Source organism: Drosophila innubila, assembly GCF_004354385.1.
Source record: "Drosophila innubila isolate TH190305 chromosome 3R unlocalized genomic scaffold, UK_Dinn_1.0 2_E_3R, whole genome shotgun sequence".
Taxonomy (NCBI): Eukaryota; Metazoa; Arthropoda; class Insecta; order Diptera; family Drosophilidae; genus Drosophila; species Drosophila innubila.
Genome location: NW_022995380.1, coordinates 15,911,368 through 15,931,020, shown reverse-complemented (window position 1 = coordinate 15,931,020; position 19,653 = coordinate 15,911,368). Strand labels below are relative to the sequence as shown.

At 38.6% G+C, this 19,653-nt stretch overlaps 1 protein-coding gene across 1 annotated transcript in view; it reads right to left on the bottom strand.

Moving 5' to 3' along the window:
- LOC117789610 (homeotic protein antennapedia) overlaps positions 1-5,960 on the bottom strand; it is a 118,417-nt gene extending 112,457 nt beyond the window's left edge. Inside the window, exon 1 of the mRNA XM_034628658.1 lies at positions 5,018-5,960. The gene's annotated coding sequence lies outside the window, so the exon portion shown is untranslated. The remainder of the gene's footprint in view (positions 1-5,017) is intronic.
- Between the last annotated feature and the right edge of the window lie 13,693 nt (positions 5,961-19,653).

Here is a 19,653-nt window from a genome sequence, read left to right as displayed (position 1 = left end):
TTGAACATAAGCTAATACATAAATAATAAAAAAAATAGGTATTTTCAGAAGACATTCTAAAGTATGCAATAACTGTTTAAAGGGTATCCCCTAGTCCTGACTAGAGCCTTCTTATTTAATTCTTTGAGCTACATTTCGCAGTTTCTTCGTTGCAAATTTGGTTCGCTTTTTGCCGGCGACTTTTCTTGACTCAGTTTTAGGTTCATTTTTTTTTTATTGCGAGTATTCTTTTTCTTTTATATTTCTTCAGCTCGTGCTGTTTGAACAATGAGTTTTTTGTTTGTCCATGTCAAAGTTGTTTTTCTTGTTGTTGTTGGGCGCGGTGTGTGCGTTTGAAATTCATCGAACGCAGTCAACAGATACGAATACATTTGAAACTATCCGTACTACAAGATACACATTTAGAAAACCCAAAGTCCCTCGAATGTAGAGCATAGCTAATTGCTTAAAAAATGTAAAATTCCCGAATATTTCCATATTGATATTCATATTTACATATTTGTCATTGTTTGGACACATCCGTCGGCTACCGTTGGCGAAATGTCCGCTGCTTCCTCGGAACTCCCGCAGTTTGCGGCCTGTGTTGCAATATGCAAATGCTATGCAACATATGTCGTCATCAAGTTCATGTCATCCCGTGAATCCCTCAACGACTCTGCCCCATGAAAATTGAGACAATTGTGCTGCTGCAGTTCACAGCAGTTGTTGTTGCAAGCAGTCAGTCTGCCTCTTGCAACGCCACGGAGTGCTAACAAAGATTTATGTCGTATTTTTTATGAGTTATTGACTTCTTAACACACATAAATCACAAATTTTCTCCATTCTGAAGTGTTTGTATTTTTCAGTCATTTGATCAGTTTGTGGTAAGGCGGAACTGACCTTAAATTATACCTTAGTTACACCCCAAAATAAGTTGAGAAAGAATTAAATATATAATTTTGTCTAAATTCTAGAATCCGCAGCTATTAGTTTAATATTACTTCATCCAAATATTGTGATTTAAATAGCATTTAAATGTATTGTATGATAGATCTTTTTTTTTTTTAAATATAATGTAAAATGTATAATATATTCGTAGCAGTTTTTCGATTACCTCTTAATCCTTTGCACAATGCAAACAGCACGGTATTCTAAAGAGTCACAAATTGATTTATAGTCAAATGACACATTGAACTGCATACAAATGAATTGATTTATTACCAAATTTCGTTTTCATTTGAAAGTAAAAATACAAATGAACTAGCTTATCTTGCAAAGGCAGAAAGAAGATAGCCAACTATGACTACAATTCAAACTGAACCGATGCGATCTGGACGTAGCTCTGGCTCTGATTCAGATCACTTTCAAAAACGACGACGACGACAACAATGCGAACTCATAAATAATAATTTCAGGCTGCCTCGCGCTGAAAATCTAAAAAAATAACAAGAAGTAGAAGTAGAAGACGGCCAGCAGGGCCAACTGTAAAAACAGGTAACCTTCAAGCAGAATGGCTGCAAGCGGAGAGAGGCTGGCGAAGTCAAGTCAAAAGTCATGTCCGGGCAGAGCGGGTGGCAGGGGCAAGGACAGGGGCAGGGGAAGCGCATCGGTTCAAAGTCAAATGCTGTGGCAAGAAGAAGATGCATTTTTTTTGAGATACGCGCCTAAAATTGCCACTGCGAAGGACGCATATTAATTTTTATGACCGTAGAAAATGACTATTGCATAACCCGAGACAGAGACAGAGATAGAGAACTGAGAACTGAGAACTCAGCGACCTTCGCAAGGTGACTTCCTAAATGCCTAATGATAATTTGGATTTGGGAAATTCTTTATGGTATTTATGACATGTGCACGAAAATTGCAAGTGACATAAAGATGACAATTGAAAAACCACACAGCAGGTTTTCACTTTCCTCTGAGTTGACATTTCTTCTGCTTCTTTCTGGTGTTGTTGTTGCATTTTCAAGGACACGTTGCACATAAAAAAGGAGACTCTTGCAATTTTAAAGGTGTGCCAGTGGAAACTAGTCGATCAGGTAGTTGGATTTTCCAGTTACTTTGACTAAATTTGAGTCTCAGCTGTGAACACTTTCTCGCTCTCTTTCCTCTCTTTCTCCTGCTCTCTCGCAGAGCTCTGGTTCTCTATCTGCATTTTTTAGTTTCGGACTTTTTGCGTTCGTTGTCGCGTATCTCTTTGCCATAAATCATTGTCACCCGCTCGGCGCAATGTCACTGCGAGAGCGCCCCGCTGGGCGGCCCAAGCTCAGGCTCAGACTCAGACTCAGTTCCAGACCCAAACTCAAACTCCGTCTTCGACTCCGACTATGACTCCGATTGCAACTCCCCAACTGAATTCACGCCGTGCCGGTGCCACAAAAACAGTTCGAGTGCACTCGCAAAAGGCGCTGACTGCTAGCTCCAAAAACGCAAAACCCACAACACACTCACACACACTCTCGCACACACACTCAAGCATACACACTGAGAAATGCCAAACAATCTGCAGTCTCAGCAAATTGCCACCCAATGCCGGGCAACTGGGTGCTGTTTAGTCCTTTTCCTTTTTTTACTGCAGCTACATCAAAATCCGCACTGAAATTAAATAGCACAGCAAAAAGACCACAACAAGTGGCATGCCACACAAAAAAACAAAAAAAAAAGACTAAATGCAACTCTGGAAATCCGCTAGAAATTCGTTGGCTTAAATCGTTTTTGGTTGAATGGATAAGAAACTTGAGAAACGTTGGCAAGAAATTCGTAGCGAAAGGAAAAATAAAATCGTCATTTGCTTTGCGATTAAGCAAAAGACTCTCGTAAAAGTTAAAAGTTGTTGATAACACAAGCTTTAAGATTTAACACAATATTTTTAAGTTTAACACGATGCTTACATATTCTACTTATAAATATTTTTAAGTTAGAGATACAGTCAGTGTTTTCTCTGAATTAAATAATGCATAAAATTTATTAAGTTCATTCCATTCCATTTTCAGGTATCTATGTTTCCGTTAAGTAGTAATGTCAGCAAGAAAAATCGGTTTTGATTTTATTTTGAACAGTTTTAGATGTTTTTCTGGCTTTTTATTTATTTAGAAAAAGAATCATAGATACTGGCATTACTTTTTTTTTTATTTTAAAATAGTGAATGAAGTTTTTAATTCATAAAATTTCCACATATTAAAAGCACAAGCTCGTTGGTGTATTTTTGTTAATTCCCTTCGTTCAAAAAAAAAAAGTGAAATAACGTCACAGCATTTAAGCATAAATCTTTTATGGTGGGTATAGCCCCTATATTTTTAGCATATTACAGTATCCAGTCAAACATTTTTTTTTTCTTAAATACCATTTGTTTTTGTACATAAATGAAATTTCCTTTTCTTATCTTTTAGGTTTTGTTTCTGTTAAGGTTTTTGCATTTGATTAATTAGCCGTTTCATGTCGCCATTTATCAATGATTTTTAAAATAATCTTAATTTCAAATGCACGGCATCTGCTTTAACTAAACAAGTTTTGTTTATTGTTTTCTCAGAGCTCTTTATTTTAAATCATTTTGGGCCTTTGTGTATACATTTATCGGTTTTGTTAAAATTTCGTTTGCTTTTGTAGCTTAGTTTTGGTTTGGCTTTGGTTTTGGTTTTCTTCTCTCGCTGAACGGCATTGATTAATGTTTTTACAAAAGACTTTGTCGCCATTTTTATGCGGAATTATTAAGCTCATAACTCATGTCCAAATGTGTGAATTTGATTAAAATATTGAGAGGTCTTTTTATCTACAAAGCAAAGTCTTAGAAATTCTTACTTATTAATTAAGAATTAAACGACCTTTAAAATAAAGATTTTAAAAGTGTTAAAAAAGATAAAAGAACATAGTTCATCTATTAACTTTAGTTACATCTTTTTGGGAGAATGTCAACTTAACTTTTATTCAATACTTTATTCGGTTAATTGTTATAAATATTGTACAAATGCGAATATTAGAATTCCTTTAAATATGTTGAGCAATTTAGGTAATTCCAAAAAGACTATTTTAATACAACAATCTGAGTGAGACCAGTGACAATGCGAAGTGCATCAATGAACAATGTTAGTTCAGTCTCCAGTGTCCTGTCTGAGCCATAAATCATGAACTTTTTGCAATGTAAACAGAAGGAGAAACAGATACAGAAATATGCAGAGAGAATGAGATGAAGAGGGAGAAAGAGTTTATGATTTTGTCAGCAGTGAAACATTTCCAGCTGATTAAATCGATAAATTATGAGAAAATAATATGATCTGATGACAAAAATTGGTAAAATAAAATGGACTAGCTGTTTATACTATATAGTACAAAAGCGTTAACAGCAAATAAAGTAAAGGCCGCAAGTGTTGAATGTGGCCAATGTTCATTAAAGCTTATTGAACACATCAACAACGAATCAAATAAATATTTATTAAAACTGTAAAAAAGTGCATTTAAAATATGAATTGTAATAAATCTGAGTGCAACTGCACAAGAGGCGGAGAGAGAGAGACAGTGAGACATAGTGATAGAGAGAGGGACAAAGAGAGAGCGACAAGAGTCAGAGAGTGCGACAAATATGCAGGAGCCAGACAACTAGGACAACAACAACAACAAGGACAATGCGCCGCAACAATGGCCGCATAAATTTTCTATGCAATGCCTGTTCGTCTGTGTGTATGTGTGTCTCTGTGTGATTGTTTGTCAATGTGTGTTTGTGTGTGTGTGTTTGTGTGGAATGGCTGCCGCATACGGAAGTGAAACTATGTTGCCCAGGATATGTGCAATAATTCAAAATGATTCCAAGTTCAAAGCAGCCATTACTCGTGGCCAGCTTCACCTCCAACTCCAACTCCAACTCAAGTTCCGAATTGCGAGTTCCGAGTTCCAGTTCCAGGTCTATACTCTGTTACTAGCTCCCAAATTTATGCAAATGTCTAATAAGCCTGTCAACAGTTAGCAATTTGACTGATGTTCTTGCCAACTTACTATATGACTTATGAAGTGTTGAATTTTCGTGCCACAAAAAGCAGCAACTTACCATTTAAATCCAATTTGATTCGCCAAATCCTTGGGATCCTTGAGGTTTATGAATTCAACTTGCAGTTGCTGTGCACGTGCGCAAAACTTTTTCACACAAACTTTTATTTGAATTATTTTCAACTTTTTATTATATATTTTTTATGTTATATTTTGTTTGTGCGCACTTTCTTTTGTTTTGTTTTGTTTTCTTTCCTTAGATATTTGGCTGTCTGCTGCGTTTGTGTAAATATTGCTTGTTTTGGGACTAGAAATGTTAAAGACTCTCGTACACTCGTTAACTTGGCTTGAATTGGTATGAGAGTGTAACGAGTGTAAATACACCAACTTCACTTATTGCACAATTTGTTAGCCGAGCTAGACACCTGCCAGACATAGAGATAGGCGTTTATGGGCTCTTAAGTATCTACAGCGTGGGTCAACATCATAAAAAATCTGGCCGAGAAAACAAGAGAGAAGATAGACGATAACGTGGATGATGCGAATATAGAACAGAACAGATGAAAAGAGAAGAGCGCGCGCGTTTCTTCAATACTGCGAATATAATTTCTTGTCTGCGTCTGACTGTGGCCAATGTGCGACTGTTGGCAGCTCTAATTTTTTACGATTATTGTTATGATTATTTTTATGATTTTTACGATTTTTACGAGCTGTCAATTGGCCGGTACGTGGCGTGGCGTTGGGGCGGGCGGGCGACGAGCTGACCACGACGACCGCAGGCGACCGAATAGTTTGGGCAAACAGAACCAAAAGATGCCGCTGCTGCTGATGATGCCCCCAACGTCGACAACAGCAACAACAACAACAACAGCTATGACAACAACCAGAACGAGAACGAGTACTACGACGACGACGACGACAACAACGACAACGACAACGGGCAACGTGTGGCATACACGGTTTACAATATACGGGTGCGTTTTGTATTGTGTGATGTTGATTTCTTTACGACTTCTATCAAACTAAACCCATAAAGCATTCAATTCAAAGCATATACATGTGAAAATCCAAGCGAGAACTCCTTATTAATCCAGAAGCGACGCGCCAGCTGACGCCAGCTGCGCAGCCAGAGCCAGCGCCAGCGCTAGCAGCGCCCCCAAACAGTATATAAATAATCTTATAAGAAACTCACGCGCCGACAGCGACCAGCGAGCAGCGACCAGCGAGCAGCGGCAGCGGCAGAGAGCAAGAGAGAGAGACCAGACCGCAGCAGAGCAGTCGACGTTATTTACGAGCACGCTACTGCTGCCGCCGTTGACGTTGGCGTAAGCGTCAAAGCCAGCGTCTGCGTCAGCGTCGGCCATAAAGTATCTGCAGTCAGTGCGAAGCAACAAAAAAATGTATCTTCTGCTCGCATTTTGCGCTCGTTGCCAGAGTTTCAGTTGAGCGAATGAGTGAGTGAGTGCATGAGTGCGAAATTTACGTTTGCGAGAGCTTGCCACAGTTTGTGGCACAGCCAGTTGCCTATTGCAAGTTGCCAGTTGTGTTTGTATCTCACATTTGCACTGCGGCTACTTGTGGCGACTTCCATTTGGAATGCGCATTTCTGAAATATTTTTATTTTGGTATGTTTACTTTTATTGTAATCTATTATCATTTATTTATTACACATTTTACTTTGATCTCTAATTATTATATCTTCAACAAAATGATTGATTAAATTGTACGGATTTAGCTAAATAGTTAACTCTTGGGCATCTGATTGGGAAGTTAATTAACAAAACATCAAAATAATATATCCATTTAAATTTGGGCCGGAATCAAATAGTTTCTGTTTGAACTTCAGGCAATGCCCGATTCAATCGTACATAATGTTTCATTAAATGTCACTACTACTTATCTACAAACTTAATAATAACTATTCTTTTTTCTTTTGAGGTTCAAAGTTCTCCTTATTTGGTAAACTTAAATCTTCTGATGAATAATGAGTAGACGAATTAATATATTTTTAAAACTGCATCATACTTATTGCTGACAATATAAAATTTTCTCAATGCACTTGAGCAAGTTTTCGGAATTTCAATTTGAATATTTTTAGGTATTAAAAAATAATTTAACTGTTCATTTGATTACACTTAATAATTATATATTTAATGAAAAAATAATAATCATATTAAAAGTTGCTTATTTTCAAAATCGAGCGACTTGAAAGGGAGAATTATGGCTGCCGTATATCTGGTATCTTCATTTGCCGACGGCACAACAATCATGGCGTACAATCTCCACAAAACACAAACAACACGCACTCATACACACACACACACACACACACACACACATAGTTAAAACAGAACCACCCTAAATGAGCGAATTGCTTCAGCATCTCTATTTCTCGCTCTCTGCTCTCTCGGCTGGCCACAGCTGTTGGCCGCAGAGAGCAAAAGAGAATAAGAGCATGAGATCAGCAGCAGCAGCAGAAAGAGATGATGCTGATGATGATGCAGATGAAGAAGAAGAAGAGAAGCAGCTGCTGTGTCTACAACAACAAGCTCCACGTGCAACATGCTGCTGAGAAGGGTCCACAACTCGACTCACTAACCGCTCCAAGCGAAAAGTTGGCCAACTTTGTGCTGCCTCAGCCTCTGCCACTGCCTCTGCCTCTGCCTCTGTCGTCGCTAGCGTCGCGACGCCACCAATTGGCAACGCGTCGGCAAACAGGGAGGAGCCGCTGCGGCGTGCAGTGCGCTCATAAAGCATTCTCGGCTGTCGCTTGCTCGACCGCCTGCCTGAGAGCCTGAGAGCAACACCAACAACTTGCCTCCAAGATGGATGACGCTGTTGACGCCGACTGAGTGCGTGCAAGCGAGTGCGCACGAGCGCCGACTCGCACGCGCAACAAGGACGGCAACATGCGGACCGCGTTAAGTGTGACGAATGTGCCATTATTTTGCTTTATTGTGTCGTGAGCGGCCGCGTTGCTCTTTTCAATGGGATTTCTCACATAAATTTACGCAGCACACCGAGCAGACCTACAGACCGAGTCGACGTTGGCTTCGGCTTCGACAACGACGGCAGTGACGTCGGCGTCGACGTCAACGTTAACATGGTGAGCGCAATCCGACGGCTTCGCTCTGAGTGGAGAGTCATTTGGCCTTTTGCCGTCTGCTATGCACGAGGAGAAAGACAGCGGCTAAAACGGCTTTTTTGAGATACGGTTTCTATGTATCTGGTATTTGTACACTGATAGAGGGTATTAGAGGAAAGCTTCGAAAATGTCATAGAAAAGCATTTAATTTAATTAATTTTGATAGATCTTTAGTCAATTTGTTCTGTCACAATAAATATTTAAACATAAACAGAGGCTGTATGATCATAATAAATTAATAAAAAAATATATATTCCCTTAATAAATTACTTATAAATGCTTACAGATAATTTCAATAAAATCAATGAATAGTGAAATTAAGATCATATAATAAATTGAATTACTTTGCTTAAAGTTGCACTTTATACAGCTTACTATATGGTCTAGTAAGCGTATATCTAATATATCTTATCTTTAAAGATTTTTTTTAAGAAGTTATAAATTTAATTCAATAATAAAAGTAAAGGACAAGAAAGTGTTTTAAATATTTATACATAACATTTTTAAATTTTAAAATCAATATAGATTTTAGCAAATTAAAAAGTTTTTTCGGTTTCCAGAGAATAACATTTAAATAAATAGTGTATTAATATTAAAAGGAAATGGATACATTGTGAATACATTATTTTGGAACAATCGTCAATTTAAATGTGGGATCCAGTGTCTGGCAGCTGTTTTAAAGTTTCTTCCAAACAGTTTTACACTCAATTATGTGAAGCAATAAATATCTGAAGAACGGATGAATCGCTTTTAAAAGCGTACTTGGCGCCCCACCAACGTTGTAACCACGTGGATGCGGATGTGGATGCTTCTCTGCTATACAACTGGCCGAACTGACAAAAGCTATGCGTACAGGTCCACGGTCCAGTGGACGGTCCACGGCTGTAGACCCGTACGCATCGCTGCTCTTTGACTGTGCGCCCCTAAATCATTCAATTGGGTTGCAAGAGCGGGAACAGGGTGCAGGGAGCAGGGAGCAAGGAACAGGGATTGGACCAGAGGAAAGGTGCTTTGGCGGGGGCTCAGCTGGAATCGTGTTTGTCCCTTTTGTGGTGTTCACCTTGGAAAATATTTTCAGCGGGCGCCCTCGGTCTCCATTTCCGTTTCAGCAAACTGCTGCAAAGCCAACAACAACAGCAACAGCAATCACAACAACAACAACAACATTAACAGATATACCGACATTCAGAAAAACAAGACGCGCGTGCCGTTCAGTCGGCGGACCTGGGATTCTGGGATTCTGGGACCCAGCCTGTCTCGTCCTCGGCTCGAAATAAGTCAACCTGCTGCAACAACAACAACAACAGCAACAGCAACAACCCAAAAGTGATCGATGAAGTCCACTGCCAAATTTACGACGTGAAACTTTGAATTGTTTCGCATGTCGCTTCGATTTTGCCGTCGAGTGGAGTTGCCCCCCAATCTGCCACAGCTCGTGACCCTGCCACAAAACTCGCTCTGCTCACGGCACTGATCTCCTCTCAGTGTCTCGGTAAGTTGGTTAAAGTTTCAAGTGAAAACAAAATTACTTGATTTCTTTATTTTTTTAACAATAAATTTCACGTCATCTTATAGAAAATCGAAAAGCACATTTTTGTGATAATGAATCTTAAATAAATAAATTTATATTACCCAAATGTTAAATAAGGAAGATGAAGAATACTAAGCAGACAATCAAACAAATAAGTGATATTTTTATTAACGAAATTAATTAAATTTTAATGCTAGATGAATTTGATAATCAGTTTAGTTTTGACAAATTTCTGAATGTTTGAAGTTGGTTCAACTTCTTACCTAGCTACTTTACAAGTCGAGTTGTTCAATTTGGTTCATATAAAAGAATTTTTCCGGTGCTATCGATTAAGGTGCTATCGATTAAGTTATGTATTAAATTTAAATTAACTTTCTTATTTATATCGATATTTACGTAATGATATTTAATGAATTAAAATATTTAATTTTTTTTTAAATACTTTCTTCTCGCATTTTTTTATCTGCTGCCGTAAGTATAAGTCTGTTTGCAATTGTTATGAATGAAGTTGAAGTTGGTATTGTTTTTTGTTGCCTTTATGCCGAACCGTGCATGCATACGAATAATCAGTCAATTTGATCAGGTGAGTCAATAAATAAAGCGCCAACCGACGGCGCACGGTAGCCGCGAACTACAAGCACAATGCAACAACAATGAGAATAGGAGTACAGACAGACAGACAGACAGACAGACAGACAGACAGACATACAGTCGACATATGTGAGCATGTGACAACATTTTAATAGTCGTTTATCATAATTTGTCTGGGAGCTGAGCTAATGCTAACATCAATTGCTTACTTTGTATGTAAGTATTTCACACAGTGGGCGTGGAAATGGGTGTTTATGTTGTGACCGAGTGCCAACGTCAACAATTTTGATTAAGCTCGTTTATGCCACATTACCACTACCAACAATGCTGCCATCACAAACGCAAATTGCCGTTGACAAGCGTCAGGCAACAACGAGCTCTCGTTTGAGCCAGACGAGTCAATCTAATGCCTTTTGGAATAACACGAATCACACATATCCACTCATAACAATACAAATGGATCTCCCGAAATGAATCTCCTGCCAGAGGCGTAAGAATTGACATTACGACTCTTGAAATTGGCACACATTGAAATGGATTGACTTTGATAAATGTAACACGATTGTTTAGATTTAAAGAGAGAGATTAAAAGTAAGTCTGTATTATAGTCTCCAGTTTTTCACTCTTAAATATTTTTAGGATTTGTTTTTTATTTTATTTAAAATTTTTGTATTTTTTTGATAAGTATTGCAAATATTTTTAAAACAGTTATTGTTAATACCCATATTTTTAGTGCCACAAGAATTTTATTAATTAATATAAATTAATACTATATTTTATGTACATATGTAGATTTGCTTGATTTGTTGAATAATTAATTAATAAATAAAGAAGCTATTGTTGTGTTTACTCAAATTAAAAATACAAGTATATTATATAATTAATCGATTACTATGAATTGTTATAATAAATAAATTCTTTTTTTTTTTTTAAATCGAACATGAAATGTATTAGATGTTTCGTCAGAAATTATTTAAATATTACATACATTATTATTATTCTCATTTGACATTTAGAGTCAGATTATTCCTGGTGTTATCACCTGCTTCAGACACTCAATCATCGGATTATAACTTGGTAACAACCTCATCATGTGAGGATGTTAAGGAATTTTATTTATCTATTATTTCTCATGGATGGGTTAAATTGAAGAACAATCTTAGAAGTAGGTACATCTGTATGTTTAAGTGTGCGTATTAATATTTATTTGTTTTATTATTATCTTATCAGGCAAATAAATTCCCGAGTGAGTCAAAAACTATGCCCATTGGGTGCATCTAATGATATGATTATGAAAAATATTAAAGCCACAGAAAGAGGGAAAATAAAATACGACAACGCCCATACATATGTAGTTAGGAGAGTGTATGTGTGTGAGTGTGTGTGTGTGTGTTTTCTCATATCTATTGTATCGAAAGCAAATGCGTGTGCGCCATTAAAATGAAAAGAAGCGGAACGCCTACAACTTGGATGGATGGGAGTGGGCAGACCCAGAAGCAGAGTGAGAAAGAGAGAAGCACAAGGAGGGTACTACCTTTTTGGGTGGTGAAATACGATGTGGCAACACCCTGAGGCGCCACTAACATGCACAGCGACACACACACACACACACACACACACACACACACACATACAGAGCTGCTCTCTTGCCAATGCCTCTCCCTGGACACGCACGCGAGCAACGCACGCACGCACTCGACACATGGCGCTATCGGCGCTTCCGGTGCGTGCTCCAGTCCCGGACTGAGGGTCCCCGTTCCGCCTCGCCGTGTTGCTAGGACTCGCCAACTTGCAAGGCGGCCCAAGGCAGTAGGAAGCTAAGGCAAAAAAAATCTAAAACGCAATAACTTTGGGGTGAAAATAGCCGAAAATATCGATGGAGGAGGACACACACAACAACAACAACTACAAATACAACGACAACAACAAATACAACAACAACAGCAGCAGCAGTGTCAGCAGTTGGGGAAAAAAATTACAAGCAAAATGAGAGACCGAAAAATGCCAAAATAGAAATAAATTCCTTTGTGTGCTCTTATCTATATGATTTGTGATTCTGGGTGTCGTCAATTGTTGCTGTTGCTGTTGCTGTTGTTGTTGTTGTTGTTGCCACTGACAATGAGTGGGTGAGTGGAGGTGGGTGGTTGAGTGGCTGCATCATCCCCAGCTGGCCCTGTAACCGCAGCGAGCCTCAAGACCCGGCGACAGAGGCCTTTCGTTATAATAATATCTGAGAAGATAGATAGAAGATACCCTGTAAATATTGTCAAAAGATCTTACTATCGACAAAATATCCCAGTGATCATTTTTAATAATGTTTTCTACATTATTCTACAGTATTTATTCTTTTCTGAGGTCGACGAAACAGATGATGATGCCTAGAAATAAATATAATATAATATAATAAATATAAATATAATAAAATTAAGGATCAAACGATAATGTCCTATTCAAGTGATGCAAAATTAAGACTTGATATTTTGTCGAATTTTTTTTTAAATTTCTTAATATTTCTAATGTTGCTGTTACTCGAAGAACCAAAATAAATTGGACTTAAATTTAATTAGAAAATATAGATTTGGTTGTTTAATATCAGTGGCCGATTGAAATCTAACTTAGGGGGTTTCTTTATACTGTGATTCACATTTTTAGATTTAACTGATACAACTTGAATATAATTTTCATAGTTACAGGGTAAACTCAAAGCCACTTGGCTGCTAAATGGATTTTTTTCGGTTGCCGTCTCAAGGATGCGCGGAAGAAGTAGGCGAGGGGGGAGACGAAGGCGGAGGCGGTGGGCGGCAACTGCCATGTGGCGCAGCATAAGGAGCTGCTTGTATCTCAGATATTTCGCACATAAATATGCAGGCGGGACAATCTATCTTGTGGCACCCGCACGTGAAATTCCTTTTGTCCTGCAATCAAAATGAGCATTTTTCAGACAGTTTTCTTAGGCGTGTCCTGGCCAGCCAAGCCCCATAATGAAATATACATAACTAAGTATTTAGAAAGGCCCAACCAAAAGAGATGGAGAGACGGGGGAAGGGGGAAGGAAATGCCGAAAAAAGTATATAAATAATATCTCATAATGTCGTGAAGTATCTGCAAATGTGCGCAGAGCAGAGCAGAGAAGAGAAGCAGAGGCAGGGGCAGGAGCAGGTGGGCCATGTTGGCCCTGTAGCTGGCCAGGCTGAAAGCCGACAGCTGAGAGTTGGGGACAGTCGCAGGCGGGCGCGAAAGCATTCGCATCCGTATATTATAATAATGCGGATAAAAAGATACAATTTCATTGATATCGTCTAAAAGTCCAATATACACGAAGATTTATGGCCAGCGGACGGTCGGTCAAAAAAAAAATAACTTGAAGATGATCCCCCAGTTTCATGCCGCATATTAAGGCAGCCTGCGACTTGAGTTGGCTTTTGCTGCTCTTTTATTTTGCTTTGGCTGGTTGGCTTTTCTGCGAGCCAAAAAGATTCATGTTCATGGCCAAGATACACCACAAAATTATCAAATACTCGCAGATACATATTCATTTCTTATTTGTTTCTTTTTTTTTATGTGTGCCGCTGCAGATAAAAAGATACAAGATACATGCTCTCTCTCGCGCACACACAAATGATTTTTGATAAATGCCTCTCATTACATTTTTTCATTATGAGCCTCATATATCTCGACATTGTGAACAGAATTCTAAGCCTCCAATTTTGGAGATTAGCTGCCATTGTTATATGGCAGCTTTATTGGTAATTTCATTAGAATTAAAAAGCTAATAATATAATGTAATTAAATTAAATTTCATTTAAATCAGGGATTTAAATTGGACACAATGATGAAGTATGCAACAGGTGGAATGCAGTTTATTGAAAAAAATGATGAGATAGACTGGGAGATAAGTCTTTTTCTCTGTTCAACGATCTTAGTAATTTATTTACTTATAATATTAAAATTATAATAATTGAAAAAATCAGAAAAATAGTTAAAACTTAGTAATTTATTAATAATAATAAAATAATAATAATTTAAAAAATCAGAAAATTATTTTGTAAACATAGTACTTTAGTAAGAAATCTAAGAATTAGTATTAAATATATTTTGTTATAATCACAATTCTTAATCGCTGACATTTTCTGTTAGTTTATTTTTCGAAGATTGTGTGCACTTTCAATTGTTGTTTGCGAGTCCTTGAGATGCAGCCAGGTGACCGTGAAAAGCGAAAGTAAACGATTTGTTTGAGACACACCTGAAATGAGCACATGGCCAACAAACAAAGGAGGCCAATGGCCAGCTTGTTGCAGTCAAAAGGCGGAAAGTGGAACGGTTAAACATTAGGAATTTACCATTACCATCACGGCAAGTGGTGGTGGTGATGTTGATGGTGTTGGCGGTGGTGGCGGTGGTGTTGGAACACTAATTACCCGTGTGTGTGCAATAATGCATAAGTAGCCGAGCCCGAAGTCGAACCCGAAACAGAACCTAAACTGCAGTTGGCAGTTATAAAATGCAATAATTGTTGCAATTGCCACAGAGCAAGTGTTGTGAGCGTCCTTGGAGTGCAAGGTCAGGGGCGAACCGCAGTCAGGAATCAAGGTTAATTGTCCATTAAGCGTGCGGAGAAAGTGCAAGTGTCTGGGAAATGCCACCACCAAAAGTGCCATGAAGTGGCATGCCCCGCCAATGCCATAAGCCGGTCGCTGGGCCGCATTGCATCTTAACTGAACTGTAAGTGTGTGCATGTGTAACACTGTGTATGTGTGTGTGAGTGTGTGTGGGTAATTTATGAGGTCAATGCGCTTATTTGGCTTTGCCTTAAACTTGAAGTCTCGGCCAACTGACTTATCAACTGCTTTTATAATTCACATCAAATATGAATTAAGGGTCAATAAAAAAGGCCAAAAATGCTGAAAACCATGTGCTGAGATTGAGCAACAAATAGTGAAAATAAAATCCCTATTAAATAAAGCAACGAATGCTCAAATGTTCAGGAAGACAATATGATTTTACCTGAGAATAGTGCAATATAACTTTTCTTGTTTTCAGATCCTTACTTTTTCCTTTACCCTGTACGGGAGGGTATCTTCTATCTGAAGACTACTTCTTATTATATTATAAAAGTATAAATCGGATTTACTTCTAGTCCATTTTGAAATATCCTCAGTTGAGCATGATCCTATTTGTCTGTAGGTAGGAAATACTCTGGAAAATATAACTACATGACAAGTGGCAAAGGGAAGGAAGTAAGGACGGACAGTTGTGTCCACCCACTATAATGAATTCAAAATCACTTCCGATTTGTCGATTGAATAAAATGACTATAATAAATTTGCACACACAGAGCTGGGTAATCCCCTCGAACTTGGGCATAACAAGTGAAAAAAGATTGGCACCACTTAAAAGAAATTGCCAATGATAATGATAAAATAAACAACAACAAGCACAGCAGCAACAGCAGCAACATCAGCAAATGAAAGCCAGAAAGCAGGAACCGCAATAAAAGAGGCCGATCAAATGGTAGTCAAGACAGAACTTCAACCCACATTGAACCACAGCAGCCGCCACAGCAACTCAAATAAACAAAATGCCTACAAAAACTTTTCGTGAATTTCCATAAAAAGAAAAACACCAGCAACAACAACAACAACAACCACAAGCAGAACACAGAAGCACAAACAAGCTCTGGGCTTTTTGGGGGAGGAGTTCCAGAGATTGGGTGGATGGTTGGTAAGTTTGGGCCTCGAGTGGGTAGTCTGAGTGCGAGCAGAAAAACAGTGAAAAACCGTAACCAAAACCACATTTTCTTCATTTCAAGTATTGTGGGTTGGACTTGGTCTGAGGTTGTATCCGAGTCAGAAACTGAATCCACTTGTTTCGCTTTGACTGACAGGGAAACTTTTGGCCGAGATACAAGCACACACACACACTTACACACACACACGCACACACACTCACACAGACACATTCAGATAGAGATTGGCATATGAATCCTGTGGGAAATCGGTTTCACTCAATTTCGAAAATGTTTTTCAGCTTCGAAAAATATCAACACATTCACACACACACAAACACACACACCCACACAAGCAAGAAAACTTAACTCCCCCGCAAATTCAGTTGCCTGCTCCCCGGAGACCAACAGACTTAATCGCTTATGGCCACCAGCTGAAGAGTCTTCGGGGATTGAGGGAGGACATCGATAGCTACAGCGATAGCTACCCCAATATAGAATTTGGTAGATGCAAATCAGACAGATGTCAATCTGCAGTTTGTCTGATTGGCACTTTGATTTGTGCCAGGGATGAGATCTGCCCCACAAATAACATTTCCCGCATAGGCCAATGGGTTCCACAACTATTCCAATTTTCATCTCTCCCTTTCCCTTTCCCTTTTCCTTCCCCTTCCTCTTCCATGGACTGCTTGACATGCCGTACATGAACCCTCAATTAGTGCATTGCGTACTCAAATTGCATTTTCATTTTGGTATTTCAAGTGTATTTTGCAATTTTGCAACTGATGCAATTGTTCATTGATGGCAGAATCTTTTGGCCATTGATTGCCAATCGAAGGCAATAACATGCCTACAGAACGAGACACAAATCCCCCAACAAACTGAAAGCTGAACAGACAATTATCCTCTGCTCAGTTGAGAGACGCCACGAGGGGCGACAGATGTCTTCGTGATAGATGTGTTTTCTCTAGAGAAAAATAGTTAGGCTTGCTGATGCTATACATTTTTTTTATTGTTGCATCAATTTCCAGGAAACAGTTCAATAAGTTTTCTTATTATTTATAATAAAATAAGATTATTTCCTTATAGAGACAACTTTAATATGCCAAACACAAGTTGTATGTACAATAAACTATCATAAAGTCTGTCATATTCAAGTGCATTTGAGTTTCAGCACGCGTCAGGTATTCAAAATTATAAAGTGAATTACAAATCTCTTCCTATATAATCCAATTATCCATATATGTCTTACTTCTCCTTACCCCTAAATTCTGGTGTACAGTAATTGGCAGCGGAACGCGTCGTCTAGTGGATGATCTGTCTAGGAAATATGATGAAATCTTTATTTATAATTCACAGACAGAAGATCAAAGCTTACAGAGTTCTCTAGGAGTGTGTGCGGTAGGTCTGCCTTTGGTTAGGTAGATAAATGTTGTCTCTGGCTTGTCTTATATAATAAAAATTCCAAAGCATTTCTGCAATTTGGCAACGTCAACAGCAACAACTATATTAGCATAAACAATAGCAGCGACAACGACAACAACAACAACAAGAATGTGTTAACATTTTCCAAAAACTGAACGCTACGTGTCAACGGACACGACTTGCAAATCCAGTGAAAATCCATAAAAAGAAAACAATGCCAAAGGCTGCAACTGCAACTCGGAGACGCATCGACTGTAAATCGCATTCATTTCGTTGCTGGGAAGCGAGAGGAGATAATGGAGAGGGGGGAGCAACTGGTTGTCAGGTGGCAGGAGCATTGCATTGTAATATGCCATCAACAATGATGAGCAGATTTACATGCAAGTGCAGCAACGCCGCACTACAAACCTATCCACACCCAAATCCCTCTTCCCTCTTTCCACTTCCCTCTTCCCACTCTCCTCTTTGGCTTGCCAAACAACCGAGGAATCGCAACGATGGCAACTGGCGACTGACAACTGGCGACTGTCGACTCCGACGACGACTTAATTAAAACGTGAGCTAAATGCAGCATGAAAATAATGAAAAACTGACCGAGTTGCCTGCAGGTGGAAATGTGAAAATGTGGAAACGCACGCCCAAGTCAGGCACCCAGCCACATGCAATTCCAATTCCAGTTATAATTAGTGTCAACAACCACATTACCATGCCTCACCATGCCTCACCAGGCACAGGCCCATGTCGATCTCGGGCGTCGAGACTCCATTTTTATGCGACAGCAATCAAATCCAAAACTGTCGAAACTGTCATTAGGCAGCGACCATAGAAGGCCTTTACTAGCTCTCTGGCCAATTTGGGCGTCCGGGGGCGTGGCTGTGAGGACGCATCGCTTGCCAAGAAGTGCATGTTGTGTCTGTCCGTTGTTAGTGCCCTACACCATCCACCTGCCCCTTTCCACCTGCCCACCGATCAACTAATGCAAATGTATTTTGCCAATTCTCATCACGATCCGCGTCGCTTTCGCTAAATTTAAAAGACAGATCCGATGAGTACAGTTTGAGGTACAGATACAGGTACTCAACGAGCTAGCTACAACAACACAAACTTGATTTTTTATATTGCACTTCTCGTTATAAGATTGACATACAAAGTGGATCCTATGGGGAGAACGGGAATGTGTTCATCCGTAGATTTAACTTGGGTCCAACTGCAGATAATAACTTAAAGAAGTCTTAGATTGGCTAAGTATCTTCCCATTTCGATTAGTCATAGACTGTTAAAATTTGTATTGTAAATAGTAGTAGTTTGAAATACAAATAACTTTGGACTTAATCCTAAAAAATGCAGTTAGAGAATGTAGTTTGTTGTAGTATAAGGATTTCCTTCCTTCCTTCATTTTCATTTTCATCTATTCGCCGTATCTTAAGATATACAAAAAAGTGCTTTGAATTTGCAGTCAGTTATTTTGGGATAGTTAATAATTTTTATTTCGAAGATAAATCGAACAGAAATAACACCAGAAAGTTAAAAAGGCGTGCGATGGATCGAGTTTGTCAGCTCTTGATAATCTCGAGCGTGTTGTTAACAGGAGTACAGCCTTTCACAGACAAAACTAAAAGTCTGCAACCAAGAACTTTTGCAACGAGCACTGGAAACTGTAGATATGCCGCAGGAAAGGAATTCACATTTTTATGCAATGGTAAAATCACCGTGGACCTGATTTTACGCTGGATGGACTTGAGGGTTGAGAAAGGTGTTCAATATTCACTGTGGCAGACCGGAAGTGGAGAGGATTACACTATGCTGGCATCATTCTATGATTCACCGATTACCAAATACGAAGCTGTCACTCTTGTACCAAGTTCGCATTTCCTAAAAGGCAAAAACAAGAATGACTACTTCAAAATAATTCGATTTATTCACTCAGACTTGCACTGTTTAAACTACAGCCTCAGATATCTTTCCAATCTGAAAAGCAATTGTTTGGATCGGACCTATAATCCAAATGATATTGTACCTCGCACAATATTGCATTACACAAAAGTAAGAATCGCATCCAAAGCGACTGCTTTAATGTCTGTTCAATTAATAGTTCATCTGGTCGCATTCTTTGTAACGTTCCAAAATTAAGAGTATTTGTAAATGTAGAAATTTGTAGTGCATATAATAAACAGAATGTAGTTTTTAAAATTTTAGTTAATCTGAAATGCGTATACGCAATTTAAGTGAGGTGAAAATATATATTAAAAAAATAATATCCTTGGTTTATATTGCCAGGAA